This window comes from Cetorhinus maximus, chromosome 9 (assembly GCF_964194155.1).
Source record: "Cetorhinus maximus chromosome 9, sCetMax3.hap1.1, whole genome shotgun sequence".
Classification (NCBI taxonomy): domain Eukaryota; kingdom Metazoa; phylum Chordata; class Chondrichthyes; order Lamniformes; family Cetorhinidae; genus Cetorhinus; species Cetorhinus maximus.
This window is the reverse complement of record NC_135887.1, coordinates 62,985,210-63,000,527: the sequence shown is the minus strand read 5'-3', so window position 1 is coordinate 63,000,527 and position 15,318 is coordinate 62,985,210. Positions and strand designations below refer to the sequence as shown.

General features: G+C 44.0%; 1 pseudogene; it reads left to right on the top strand.

Moving 5' to 3' along the window:
- Window positions 1-583: 583 nt before the first annotated feature.
- LOC144685055 (maestro heat-like repeat-containing protein family member 1 pseudogene) lies at window positions 584-5,257 on the top strand (annotated as a pseudogene).
- Window positions 5,258-15,318: the final 10,061 nt, after the last annotated feature.

Here is a 15,318-nt window from a genome sequence, read left to right as displayed (position 1 = left end):
GTTTATCGTATTCATTCAAATCTGGAAGGACACTGGAGAGAGGATTGAAAACACTGTGCAGTGGAACAACATCAATTATTAGAGAGAAAGAACAGCAAAAGAGGAAACAGGCAGTCATCCAATCAGACATTTCATTGAGAGTGGGTGAAGAAAGGTAGTCTTTAATCTTTCACAGAAACTAATTGATCAATTAGATCCTTCAGATTGGAGAGCAGTTATTAGAACTCAGAGCAAAGATCAGAACCGATCTGCTAAGAACATATCAGAGAGCTCAGGGCTTTCATTCTGAAAGGACACATCCTTTAGTGAGAGGGCACTTTTTGTAAATACTGAACTTAGCAATTTTAGCTTTCCAGTCTCAGGTTGTGGAAAGATTCCTAAAATGTACAGCAGTGTGGAATTATTCTCAGTTGCTCTGGTGAAGATGGCTGCAGAGGAAGATGAAAGTTGTCATCAGAAAATATCAGACACCCTCCACACATTGGGGTGTCATCACCCAGAAGCAGTGTTAAAGGGCTGCCATGACTATCTGTCCCAACGCACCATGGTGACAGTTCCACAGGGGGTTGTAATATTGGAAAGCATGACGAAGATTATCAAGGACACCATTGATCAAATCAGCACGGCACTAGCACAGAAAGTTATTTCTTTGGCTACACTGTGGATGACGACATTAACAGGAACACAAACTGACAGCCAGGAAGCTGCATGCAATCTCCTAGTGGCCATGAGCTTCAGATTTATTAATGAAGTTGTCCAGTTGACGATGGAGAATTTTAAACAAGGGCACCTTCCCCATGTGTACATGGTGAAGACCTTGAGCAAAATGTCGACACAAAACGTGTATGGCATGGTCCCTTTTCTCAAATCTATCATGGAAACCATGATCCCAGTTCTTATTGGAGTTAAAGAGGATGAGTTGAAGTCTGTTTTTGCCTCAGCAATGGGTAGCTTTAGCAAAAGCATCCTGAACTATCTGGGGAATAAGGAGAAAGTCCCAGACCCTACAGTGACTAGAAAGACTTTCTCTACTGAGATTAACATTGTCTATAGTCTGTTGTTCAAATTGTGGCTAGAAAAAGAACATTCCAAGTTGAACATCCCAACAGTGGAAGCTCTAGGCTATGTCAGCTCCCTGCTACCCAAGGACAGACTAGAGGAAGAGCTGCCCAAGTTAATCCGAGGCCTCCTGTCTCTCTCCAAGAAACACGGGGGGTATTATTCAATCACAGAGTGTCTGCGCCGGGTACTAGAAATTGCCACAGAGATGAAATGTTTCAACCTGAAAGCACAAGTGGACAATGTGCTTAACAATCTCCACCAGCAGATTTGTCTTTCAGTGGACTTTAGTAACCAACTTGCCATGAAGAACCACACTGAGATCCTTCACTGTTTCACAGTTCTGACTCCAGTTTATGCAGATTCATTGGTCGACTTCCTCTTAACTAAGTTAGAGAATGCTGACCAACAAGCAAGAGTAGGAACTCTCAGTGTCTTGAGACACCTCATCAGCTCAGTCTCCTTACACTTAGAGAGGAAGAAGGCTCAGATTGTGGCTGCAGTAAAACCAGTTCTTCTAGACAAGGGCAGCAATCAGGAAAAGAAGGTAATTGCCCAGGTAATATGTGCCATGGCCCAGCAAGGTTACCTTGAGCCAGAAGGAGGAAAGGTAATGGTGGAATTTCTCATCCGACAGTGCGCTGCACCCATTCATTCAGGGAGCCTGGTATCATCTGATCAACATCCTGATCAGGTTACTGATGAAGATGTAGTTACAGTATGTGAAACAGTGTTGTTTATGATCACAAATACAATGAAGATGGAGGATATTCTCTGGCCATTCTTATTAGAGTGTGTCACAATGAGCCAGTACACTAAAGCTTTAACAACAATCTGCAATTGTTTAACACAGCTAGGGAAAAGGAAATTGCAAGCTGGCAATGAAAGCTTTTCACTTCCTTACAATGAAGAAACCAATCTCCCTAAAGCCCAGGCACTGTTGGCCCGACTCCTCATTGTGTCCTGTTGCCCGTATCAGGGAGGAGGCCAAGGAGCGGCTGCACTGAGGCTATTGCAAGTCCTGAGCTTCAATATCCACCCAGCAGCAGTGACAGGGTGGGGAGAGGAACTTCCATCATTAACTGATCATTTATTGGGGAATTCAGAGGAGTCTCTGTCCCAACAAGAATGGGAGAAGAAACTGTTGTTGTTCTTGTCCAGAACTCTGAATCACATTGACGACGAGGAATGGACAGGTAAACTGAGTGATGAAATGTGTAAACAGATCCACACCAATCATCACTGCTCACAAGAGAAAGGCTTTCTTTACAAATCTCTTGGGACAGTGCTCCATCATGTCCCCAGTAAGAACATAAAGCAAGAGCTTCACCAAATGTTACTGAGTGTACAACACAGTGAGAGTGCGGAGAGAGAGGGAGCAGCCGCTGCCATTGGTTTCTGTGCTATGACCCACTTTGATGATACCCTCAGTATCCTAGGGGAGTTTGCTAATTCCAACAGCTCAAAGAACACAAATAATTTCTTCAATATTCTGAGGGATAAGCCTGATGTGGATCTGGATAAAGTTAAGAGTACACTGGTTCTGTGCTATGGGAACATGGCCCTCTATTCACCTGAGGAACTCGTTCTATCCAGAATCGAGAGCCATATTTTGCCAGCTGTGGTTAACCAATTTATTATAAGGGTGCAGGGGATAAAGGCTGAATCCAAAGATCTCACACTAAAGCTCAGCCTAATAAAGACTGTGACTCTGATAGCCAGATCCCTACAGTCAATCCACCAGAGAGTTCCCTTCAACTTCAGTGGGAAAAGGCAGCTTTTGATATACATGCAGGACCTTCTTGAGGCTGAGCCACCAGAGCTCCTGCTGAGCCCTGTACGACAGTTAGCCATGTCAGCCTGCACGTATCTCGTACAACTACACACTGACTCAAACCAGGATAACATCTCGCAATTAATTCAAACCTGTCTAGCTAGTACTTTCAGCTTGGTCCCTTCAGAACTGGACAAGGCCAAAGACACAGATAATAACACCAAAGAGGCATCTACACTTTATAAAAAAACCATGACTGCCCTGCAGGAGCTTCTGAAGCAAATATTACTTCAGGACCTGTCCCCTGAAGGCCTTCAGGCCATATTCAAGCAGGTAGAAGAGTGGATCATGTCAACAAAGGACTATGAACGAGAGCGAGCCATGGACACTACCTTAAAGCTGCTGAAATGTTACTTGGAGACACTTGATGTTAAAAATGCAGTGCCATTAAATAACATGGGGACTCTGATTGGACGATTGATGCCACACTGTGTAGATCCATCACCATCCATTGGGCAGTTGGCCATGGACAGTTTGTACATTATCATGTCCATTCAGTTCTCATATGAAGGCACCAACCTGAATCAGCATAAAGAGCAGCTAGATGTTCTGAAAGCAGTCAGAGAAGACTTTGTCAGCACTGACAGTTCAGTCCTCTTTCAAACATGCAGTCAAATCACTGAAGTTATTTCTAACTGTTTGCCCCATGACCAGCTGGGCAATCTGCTCTTTGCAGTCTTTAAAGGACTGACCGACCAACATCCCAACTGTTCCAGTGCAGCTGCTGTCCTTCTGAAAACCATCATTAAAAGACGTGGCAGTGAACTTCGGGACCAGGTCTCTGAGATACTTGACCTGCTGAGAGTTCAGTTACAGTCAGTTCCATCAGATGCTGTGAGATTTTCTGTTCTACGTAGTATTGCTATTCTAACCTCACACAACACACCAACAGTTGTGTCTTGTCTGCTCACTTTCCCTGTTCCTTTGGATGAGTATGTCAGTGATATATGGAGAACACTAGCAGAAGAGACAGAATGTTCCATGAACACAGTGAGGGAGCTGCTGAATGTACTGAACAAACAGTTACCAGCTGGGGAAAGGAAAACCTATCCCATCACTGAGAACCTGAATCAATATTCAACCCTTGAATCCCTGGCTGCTGTGTGTGCTCTGTATGAGATGATAACCACACCTGAGTCAAGAGAGACTGTCATCAAATTATTCCCCCAATTATTCAGCACCCTGCTCATCCATCACAGCTCCTCCATCAATGTTCGTCTGCCCAAGGTTTTTGTTCCTCATCATGAATCGAAACAGAGAGATTTCTCGGCTGAACCTCAATCATTGAGCAGCAGAGATGTGTGTGTGAACTGTGTAGAGATGTTAATGGAACTGCTGAATATGTCAAACAATAAACAAGTGGTACATTTCATGGTGGAAAGTGGAGGTTGGAATCAGATGATGGACCTACGCAAGTCGCACAGAGGGGTTATTCTGCTGGCTAAAGCAATGGTCCGATATGCCAGCTCTAGTCTGACAGGGATTGTAGTGCAACTCTCAGCTCTCATCCTTACAGTAGAAGAATGTCAGAAAGTCACTGTGGCTGCCTTCTTTGGAGAACTTTTAAAGTCTCCACTGACCTTACAGCTTCAGCTGACTGATACTCTGATGAACAGACTGCTTCGATGTCTGTTTAATTCTTCTTCAGTTGTCCAGTTTCTGTGTGTTCGGGGCCTGAGCAATGTTACAACTGGAGCTCCTCACAGAATAGAAAAATATTCGCGGCCAGTGCTTTGTGCAATGACTAGTCTGATGGAAACCGGGGAGAATGACAACGAGCTGCTAATGTTTGAGGTGTTGTTATGCCTCTCAAAGCATTTGGATCAGCTGAGACCAAATACTATCAGACCCTTTGTCCTGAAAATCATCAGTGGGATCCAACCATTCTTTGAAGCTAAGTGTGAGAAGGTGCGGGCTGAAGCATTTAGTGTGTTGGGGAGCTTAGCCAAGTGTGGATGTAGAGATCCCAGGACCTATTTTTACCGACAAATCCATTCACACCTGGTTTGTTTATTGCTGCACCTGGGTGGAAACAGCAAAGAAGTGTCTAGATCTTGTAACTCAACACTTGGTTTGGTCATTCCCCTTATTGGCTCAGCTGAGACATCCTCAGAGGTTGAGAAGCATTTAGGGGAGATTACCCTGAACTACACAGAATGCCTGAGGGACATTTCAAAACAATTGATTAAAGATTTCCCTGATAGGATCCACTCATATGTTACAGACTGTATATCCTTCTTCAACAACCCTCAAGTGCAGATCCGAGCAAATGCAATTGCCCTTTCAGCTTTCTTTCTCCAAAGTCCAGAAGAATGTTCAAAACCTGCCCAGAGGGTCAGGTGGTGGAAAAAATATAAATACTAAAGCAGAGATTGACCATTTGTCTGAATTCAACACAGCCCCTGATCCTCGACCTCCTCTTCAACACAGCCCTTGATCCTCCTCAACCTCCTTCCCTTCAACACAGGCCCTGAACTACCTAGACCTTCTCTTCAACACAGGCCCTGATCCTCCTCAACCTTCTCTTCAATACAAGCCCTGACCCTCCTCGCCCTTCTCTTCTTCAACACAGGGCCTGATCCTTCTCGACCTCCTCTTCTCCAACACAGGCCCTGATCATCCTCCAGCTTCTCCTCTACTTTGCAATAAATTGTTGATTGTTTCTGAATTATATTATGTAATTTTCTTTATTATAAATTAACTGAAATCCTGTTGTTCTGTTATAATCATTGGTTAAACTTCAAACTGTGCAGTACTAAATTCTGATGCAGAGACAAATTCTATCCCTCAGTCTATGGAATTCTTCACAGGATCGGGAGGCTATTTTATTTACGGAAACAGTTCCCATTCTTTAGCTCACTGAGTATCTTGGAACAAATTCATTGCACACACTACTGCCTGGGCAGAACCTGACGCTGTCTTGGTGATTGGGACAACACCGTTCTTTCTGTTCTGGTATTGTATGGATTTATTTTCCCAGCTGCCCTATCATGATGCTGAACAGATGCTTCAGTTGTTCGCACTGAGTGGGTCTTGGTACAATATGGTGTACTGGGGCATCAACATGGTCTGGTCATAGCCCAGAGTGCAGATTTAAACTGGCAAGGCCTCACTCCAGAAAATGCAGGAGGCCTGCACCTACAGACCTGGTCAAAATGCCCAGTACAGGTCTAATCCATCATGCCTGAGCCTTGCCGCAGCAAATGGGGTGGTTTACAGTTTCAATTCTGCTCACCTGAACTGATACTGCTGCTGAAGTACAGCCAGAGCCAAAATGTCCAGGGGCTGAAGATCTGGGGTAAAAAATTAATGCCTAAAATTGTTTTACTCATACAATTAGTTAAATATTTAAATTATTAATCAATTCTTCAGCGAGGTCTGGTGTTGGAGCTGGAAGAACATAGTGGTAGGTTACTGGGGAAAGAAACACAGCTTCCAAGAGAAGAGAACACAAAACCTAAATGAGGGGAACACAGATTTCAAAAGGGGGGCACACTGCTTCCAATAGAAGGGGATAATCCCCCTCAAAGAGCACAGTGTAAAGTGGGTTTTCTGTGGTAACTCGCAACAAAATGTTGTTGGTCCGGCAATAATACCCTCTGTTCAAATTCGGGCAAAATTGGTTTTTAACAGCAAGCTTTAGTAAACATTGACTCATAACACTATTAGTTTAATATACACTTTCTACAGTATTACATTAAATGGTGACCAATTAATACAACCTATTTATCTTTCCACAAAGTCTCATTCACTTTGATTAGACTTGTAGAGGGTGAGTTATCAACAGTCACAGATTGCAACTCTTTCGAGTACAATCACAGTTTCTTGGTTTCCGGGAGTGGGACATGAACCCACAACCCTCTGATTCAAAGGCGAGGGTGCTATGAACTGAGCCACAGCTGACACCTCCCCGACTTGTAGAGGGTGAACTTGGATAAGAGCTGAAAACTGGCGCAGATTTTGTGATGCACGATTATCTCATGCAGGTCCATAGTGTTGCAGGCTACATGTTAAATTTGTGCTCCCTGCTTCTTTAAATGATTTCTGCATACAGCCAGCACTACCTGCATTGTTCATTGGCTGCATACATCAGCAGGGGGTTCAATAACATGAGTGTTTAGTGCTACTTAAAGGCAGCCTGCACCTCTTAAAGGGGAGGTACACTGTGACTAACAAATCAGAGTTTTTCTCAAAACTGAATCTCACATCCACAACTCTCAACTTGCACACACATGCGGGAATCATTTAAAGGAGCAAGATGCACAAATAACATGCCATGCTGTGCAAATGTGTAGGTTAATCACGCATTGCGATATCTGTGCCAGTTTTCAGCTCTTAGCCAAGGTCTCCCACAATGTGTCTGATCAACTTGAATGAGAATTTATGAAAAAAACAAACATGTTGCATTAACTGGTCACCATTCAATGCTATTCATTTAGGATATAACATAAGAAATAGGAGCAGGAGGAGACCATACAAACCTGCCCTGCCATGCAATAAATCTTGGCAGACCTTCAATCTCAACTCCACTTTCCTACCCAATCCCTTTATTCCTGATTCCATTAGAGTCCAAAGACTCAATCTCAGACTTGAATGTATTCAATGACTGAACATCCAAAACCCTCTGGGGTCAACAACTCTCTGAATAAAGAAATTTCTCCTCATGTGAGTCCTAAGTGGCCAACTCTTTGTCGTGATTCTATTCCCCATAATTAAACTCTCCAGCCTGAAGAAACAGCATCTACTCTGTCAAGCCCTTTCAGTTTCTTATGTGTTTCAATGAGATCACCTCTTATTCTTCTAAACTCCAGAGCCTTATAGTCCCATTCTGTGCAACCTCTTCTCATGGGAAAACCCTTCCATCCTAGAAATCAATCTAGTGAACTTTTGTTGCTCCCTTCATAAGGAAAGTATATTGTTCCTTAGATACAGAGGTCAAAACTGCACTCTAGGTACAATTACAATTGTAGTAAGACTTTTTACCTTTTTACTTCAATCCCTTTGCAATAAAGGCCAACATATCATTTATATTCCTAATTGCTTGCATGTTAACTTTCTGTGTTTCGTGTAAATAAACACCCAATCCATCTGAACATTAAAATTTAAGTTTCTCACACTTAAAACCATTCTTCATAACAAAGGGAATAACCTCACATTTCCCAACCTTATACTCCATCTGCCACCTTCTTATCCACTCACTTAATCTATATATATATCATTTTTCAGACTGTTTGTGTACACCTCACAACCTACCTTCCCACCTAGCCTTGGGCCTCCAGCAAGCTTAGATACATTACAATCAGTTTCTTCAGCACTGATCCTTATGGCATTGCACAAGCAAAAGCCTGTCAACATGAAAATGACTTGTTATTCCCATTCTGTTTTTTGTCCTTTAGAACATTCTACCTTAGGAATCCTTCTTTGAATACCAGGAAGTAGGCTTTGCAATCTTGAGTATTGTTATGATCCCAGCTAAGATTACCACTGGACAAACCTGATCCCAGGGTGGAACCCAGCGTGATAGATCCTAACTTTTATTTGTTTGTTTAGATACATGGAGAGGGGCTACTGAACATATTTAGGGTCAGCTAATGAGCTTTAAACAAAAGCATAAAATATTTATCAAACAGGAAAAGATGAACTATATTACAATGTTCCTTCACTCATAACTATATCTTCACAGATATACCTTCACTGGGGATAGTGTGCTGCAATATCAAGCCCCACTCCCCGAGCCATGACAAATGTGAAAAGTTTGATCAAACCACCTAATTATTTAAAACAAAAATAAAAATACCTGGAAAAACTCAGCAGGTCTGACAGCATCTGCGGAGAGGAACACAGTTAATGTTTCGAGTCCATATGACTCTTCAACAGAACTAAGGAAAAATAGAAAAGAGGTGAAATATAAGCTGGTTTAAGGGGCGGTGGGACAGGTAGAGCTGGATAGAGGGCCATTGATAGGTGGAGATAGCCAAAAGATGTCATAGACAAAAGGACAAAGAGGTGATGAAGGTGGTGATATTATCAAAGGAATGTGCTAATAGGTGACATTAAGGGTAGAAAGCAGGACGAGCAAGGTACAGATAGCCCTAGTGGGGGTGGGGTGGGGGGAAGGGATCGAAATAGGCTAAAAGGTAGAGATAAAACAATGGATGGAAATACATTTAAAAATAATGGAAATAGGTGGGAAAAGAAAAATCTATATAAATTATTGGAAAAAAGGGGGATCGGAAAGAGGGTGGGGATGGAGGAGAGAGTTCATGATCTAAAATTGTTGAACTCAATATTCAGTCCGGAAGGCTGTAAAGTGCCTAGTCGGAAGATGAGGTGCTGTTCCTCCAGTTTGCGTTGAGCTTCAGTGAACTCTCATGAACTCTCTCCTCCATCCCCACCCCCTTTCCGATCCCCCTTTTTTCCAATAATTTATATAGATTTTTCTTTTCCCACCTATTTCCATTATTTTTAAATGTATTTCCATCCATTGTTTTATCTCTACCTTTTAGCCTATTTTGATCCCTTACCCCCACCCACCCCTACTAGGGCTATTTGTACCTTGCTCGTCCTGCTTTCTACCCTTAATGTCACCTATTAGCACATTCCTTAGATAATATCACCACCTTCAACACCTCTTTGTCCTTTTGTCTATGACATCTTTTGGCTATCTCCAGCTCTACCTGTCCCACCAGCCCCACCCCCCCCCCCCACCCCCACCCCCCACCCCCCCACCCCCTTAAACCAGTTTATATTTCACCTCTTTTCTATTTTTCCTTAGTTCTGTTGAAGAGTCATACGGACTCGAAACGTTAACTGTGTTCCTCTCTGCAGATGCTGTCAGACCTGCTGAGTTTTTCCAGGTATTTTTATTTTTGTTTTGGATTTCCAGCATCCACAGTTTTTTGCTTTCACCTAATTATTTAATTTAGGTTAATAGAATATGAGTACCAGGTTTGTAAACTTAATAAATAAAAACTGTTTATTGAATAAATTGTCTTTAAATAAGAATTATGAACTGCTTACTTCTAACTCTATAACTTAAACTCTACCCCTTCTTAAATCCATATACACACACATACAAGACACATAAGACACACAAAAACATGCATTCTAAGGGTGGGATAAAACAGTTTAATAGCACCAACTCCGGAGTACAGGATTCGATGGGTTGATTTTGATCAATGTCTTCCAAATTCCTTCCAGTTCTTTGTTGATGACACGAGGTAGTCTTCCAGCACTTTCAGTATTTAGCTCTCTGGTTGAGCAATTGTTTTTCAATGTCTCTAACAGTGATGTTCCCCTTTTCATTTGGACAGGGGTTTTTCAGAGAGAGAGCAGGTTATAGAGATATGAGGGGGTAAAAAACAGCTAGCTATTATTGTAGAATTACTGGGATCTCACACACACAGGAGAAAGAGGTTTTAAGTCTTTTCTCTTTTCAGGGTAGGAGCTTTTCTCTTTCTGCACTGCTCTCTCAAAAACCCTGGTCACCTGATTGGCAGCCAATTAAAATGTTGTTGCCAGGCAGTTCCATGTTAGACCCGGACTCCTGCTCAGCACCATTCTGTCAGACACACCACACTCAGAAATCAAGTGACAGATGCCACTTCAGACAGATGCTATGGATCTCTCCTCAGCTCCCCCCAGATGCTTGTTACACCATGAGCTAACCAGCCTTACTGAACTCCGTCTTTTGCACGAGGGTTTCCAATCTCCACTTTCCAAGAACTCGCCTTGAAATCTTTTACCAAACCAACGCTTTCTCTCAAACGCCTTCCGCAAGCGTCCACTTCCAGGGTTTCAAACCTTCCGATGTTCCTCTCCCCTGGGTCACCACGTGCATTCAAGCTTTCTTTCCCGCACTCTCTCTCACATACTCAGCTGTCAACAGTACACCACTGCTTCAAGTGCCCATAACAAAGAGTTACAAGCCTTCAGTTGCGTCTTTGGATCTTCTGACTTCCCAGAAGCCTTTATATCGCCTTGACTCTGCTTCCTGCAGCTTGGAGCTTTTCTCTGCCCCTCACTCTTAACTTCACTTAACAGGACCTTCCCCAGGTTCCTGTCCTTCCTTTGACTAGAAGGTTTGCTTGGGACTTTCTCCTGTTCCACTCCCCTAGATTCTTGGGGACCTTCTTCTTTAGCTTGGGACTGACTATCTGTCCCCTTTGCTCCAGTTTCTCCCTGGCAGCTACTTTCAGCCAACTTTAGCTTGGAACTGGCTATCTGAGCCTTCTAGGCTTCTTCTGCCTGGCAGCTGTCTTCAAAACTGAACTTAAAAATTGCTGTTTCTAGTTTCTTCTGTATGAGTCTGTGGGAGGGACATGCCTTTCTGGACCCCTGTTGCTAAGCAACAGCCCAGTTTTCCTACTTTTGTGTTTGCTTAACTTCTCTTACAGTCGTAAACTCTCATTAGAAATGCAGGCACCTTTTAAAGTGAAACTAAAGTTTAACTTGACCTTTTCTTAACATACACATACAGAAATACAAATCAAACTGAAACATTAAAGCTAAAACTCATTCCTAGCACCCACAAATACCAACATAACTTACTTAAACTATCTCTATTTCCTAAGAGTATATTAATAGCAAGATTTTATTAACAACTCAGAACTATATACAGTAGAGGGTACAGGTATGGAGCTGACTCCATCCTAAGTCTTTACAGATCTCTGTCAATCTCTAAACAGAACCTGGCTCTGGGTCATGTACCTTCTTTTAACACTGCGTGCACAGTACTGTACTGAGTCTCACATTAACCCTGTAGGTACCAGACCATACGACGATACCCCACCCCCCTACCACCCCCCACCCCACCCCCCCACCCCCACCACCCCGCCAAGTCTTTATCCTGTAGATATAGAGTTACTTTAGCTTACTTTAAGTCTTACATTGTTATAATTCTTGGGCATTTACCTTATTGTTACAACCTTAATGCTATTCCAACATTATTTATAATACAGCATTAACATTAACAACATTCTTGCTACCTCATTTCCCCCCTTCAAGTCCTTGAAGTTAGAGGTTCAGGAGGTCTGGATGCCTTATAACCCTTTCACTTCTTGTTCGCCATTCTGTCGGGAAAGTGGTAGACTCTGGTGGTTCTGGTTCTTGTTGTTGGCTTGGAGGTTGGATCGGTATCTGGGCATCTTCATCAAATGTCCTCCATTATGCAATGGAGGTAGCCTGTCTAGGGAGAGGACGGAGACTCCTCCTGTTGCATCTGACTGTGCCCTCTGGCGTATCAATCTGGTAGGAGTGCGGTTGGTCCCCGTTCTAGCAGAGGACTGTCTCTTGTCTCCTGAGGTCCGGAATCCAGATGTTGTCATCCTGCTGCAGTGGCAGCAAGTGCCTGGTGTGGTGCCATCTGTTGCAGACAGAAGCTTGCTTCCATCTGTAGCTCTGCTCTTTTGCTTGTACGGCCTATTGTCTTTGGCTACCAACCCGGACAGGAGTTTCTTCAGCAAAGTTCGGAGTTGTGTACGAAGTTTCCTGCCCATCAGGAGTTCAGACAGGATACACTATGAGGGAAGGTGGTGGCTTAGTGATATTGTCACTGGGTTAGCATTCCAGAGACCCAGTGTAATGCTCTGGGGACCTGGGTTCAAATGGCAGATGGTGAAATTTGAATTCAATAAAAATCTGGAATGAAGTCTTATGATCACCATGAAACCATTGCCAATTGTTGTAAAAACCTGTCCTTTAGGGCTAGGTCCTTTCCTTACCTCAGTAAGGAACATTTAAAACTGGGTTGTGAAGGAATTCCCTCTCTTAAAGGGTAGTGAATGTCTGGAATTCTCTACTTCAGAGAGTTGTGGAGGCTAGATCACTGAAAGTATTTAAAGAGGAGATAGGTAGATTTTTAAAATGTCGGGTTGAGAACTATGAGGTGCTGGTACGAAAGAGAGGTTGAGGCCTGAGGCAGATTAGCCATGATCTTATTGAAAGGCAGGGCAGGCTTGAGGGGCCGAATGGCCTTCTTATGCTCTTATTTCTTATGTTCTTATGGTCTGGCCTACATGTGACTCCAGCAGTGTGGTTGCCTCTTAAATGGCTCTCTGAACAAAGGTAATTTGGGGTGGACAATAACACCAGTGATGTCCACATCCAATGAATGAAAAAAAGGAGGTGGATCTGTAAGTGAGCAGTGCAGTTAGGAAGTCTTCATTTTCCTTCAGGAAGGCCTTCACCATATAGAATCCTCATTCTGCCTCACCGTTTGACTACGGGTATCTTGGGGAGCTGGTGCAGCTACAGCTGCAAAGCGTGCAAAACATTCATTAGAGAACTGAGGGCCGTTGTCTGATATGAACTCGTCCAAGATGCAATGGCTTGCAAACATCTCCTTGAGTGCTTTGATGACCATCTCTGTGATAGTCATGTAAAGTTGCTCCACCCATCTGGAGAGGTAGTCTACAATGATTAGGAAGGACCTGCCAGTGTTGACAAACAGGTATATGACCAGCCTTTCCCAAGGCTGGGAAACTGCATGGCGGTGCAATGCACAAACCTGGCAAATGGCAATGGTCTCTTTTATTGCTTTGGAGATACATGGCCACAAGATGGCGATGGATTGGACCTGTGCCCTTCACTTAGAGATTCCCAGATGACCTTGGTGTATCTTCTGAAGGACATCTGCCCACAGAGAGGCTGGAATGCCCAGCCATTCGTCATATACCAGGAGGCCGACTATGACTGTGAAGTGGCTCTGCTGTTCGAACCACATTTTGGCAGAAGCACTGCTTGGTCTCTGAAGAGGCCATCCCTGTTGGCAGCAGGTGCAGATGCAGGCACATTCTTTATCACAGAGCTGCTCTTGGCAGATCTATTGGAGCATGGTTGTGCTGGCCGGTAGCTGTTTGATAGTGGTTGAGAGTAGGCCTCCAGCTCAGTGACAAACACGACAACTTGTTTGGTTGGAAATACCACAGTGGCCCTTGAAAGTGCATCTGCCATAGTCTGATTCTTTCCCTGGACATCGACAGTCTCATATGTCAATCTCATGGTGTGTTGGTGAAACCTCTGGATTCGAGGGAGCATCTTTGTGAGTTCCTTTTCGTTTAACAAGTAGGCCAGTGGTTTATGGTCTGCCTTGACTGTGATTTTGAGACCAATGTTGCAGTCGGAGAACTTCTCACAGGCCCATGTGACTGCCAGAGCTTCCTTCTCGATGACGGCATACCTGGATTCTGTGTCTGATAGTCCTCTAGAAGCATAGTAGACTGGCTGCCATGTGCCATCCAACTGCTGCTGAAAGAGGACTGCCCCAAGGCCTGTGGGCAAAACATCGACCGCTATGGCGGTGGGCAGCGTCAGATCATAGTGGGGGAAAATGTTGGTGGAGAGCAACATCTCCTTGATACGAGTGATTGCATGCTCTTCCTAGCAGCCCCAATACCATGCTTGGTCTTGCTTGAGCAGGTGTCTCAATGGTGCTGTGACTTGTGCCAAGTGAGATGAAAACTTGGCCAGCTGGGTTACAATCCCGAGAAGATGCTGGGGGTCGGGGATGGAGGAAGGAGTGGGGAAGCTGGTGATTGCCTTAGTTTTATGTGGGTCTGCTGAAATACCTTTGTTGTTGACGTGACCCAGGAACCGGATGGAGAAAGGGGTGGGGAAGTCGGTAATTGCCTTGGTTTTGTATGGGCTGCTGTGAAACCCTTGTCCCTGGTGACATGGCCCAGGAAGTGGATGGATGTTTTGGTAAACTCACATTTATCATTTAGCGCCATCCCTGCCTCTTGCAACCACTCCAAGACTGTTGAGAGCCTTTTGTCATGTTCTTCCACCATGGCCCTGTGAACCAGGACATCGTCCATGTGGCAAATGTCTCACTGAAGGCCCTGCACGATATCTGACATCATGTGTTGGAATATCTCTGATACCGATGTAATCCCAAAGGGCAGGCGGTTGAAGCAAAATCTACCAAAGCCAGTAATAAATGCAGTTAGGAGCCAGGCATCCTCATTGAGGCAGAAACCGCTGTTAGCATCTAGTTTAGAAAATACTGTGCTGCTTGAAAGCTTGGTCAGGTTCTTTTCTACTGAGGACATGGGATGACCCTCTCCAGTTATGGCCTTGTTAAGCTGTGTGAAGTCTACATAGATGGGGAGAGACCTGTTTGGTTTTCGGACCAAAACCATCCCTGAGCACCATGTGGTAGGTTGCTTGTCTATGGAAATGACCCCCATGTTGACCATGTTGTCCAGCTGTTGACATACCTCCTCCATAGGGGAGTGAGGGACCTTTTGTGGAGTAAGGAGGCACACTGGCTTGGCATCACTCCTGAGCATGATCCTGCAGGCATTTTTCAGGCATCCCATTCCCGTGAAGAACTTTGGAAACTCTTTTCTGTACTTGGAGCCAGGCACTTGCTGGTTGATTTCACCAATCCATTGCAGGAGGTTAAGCTCAATACGGGTGCAGAT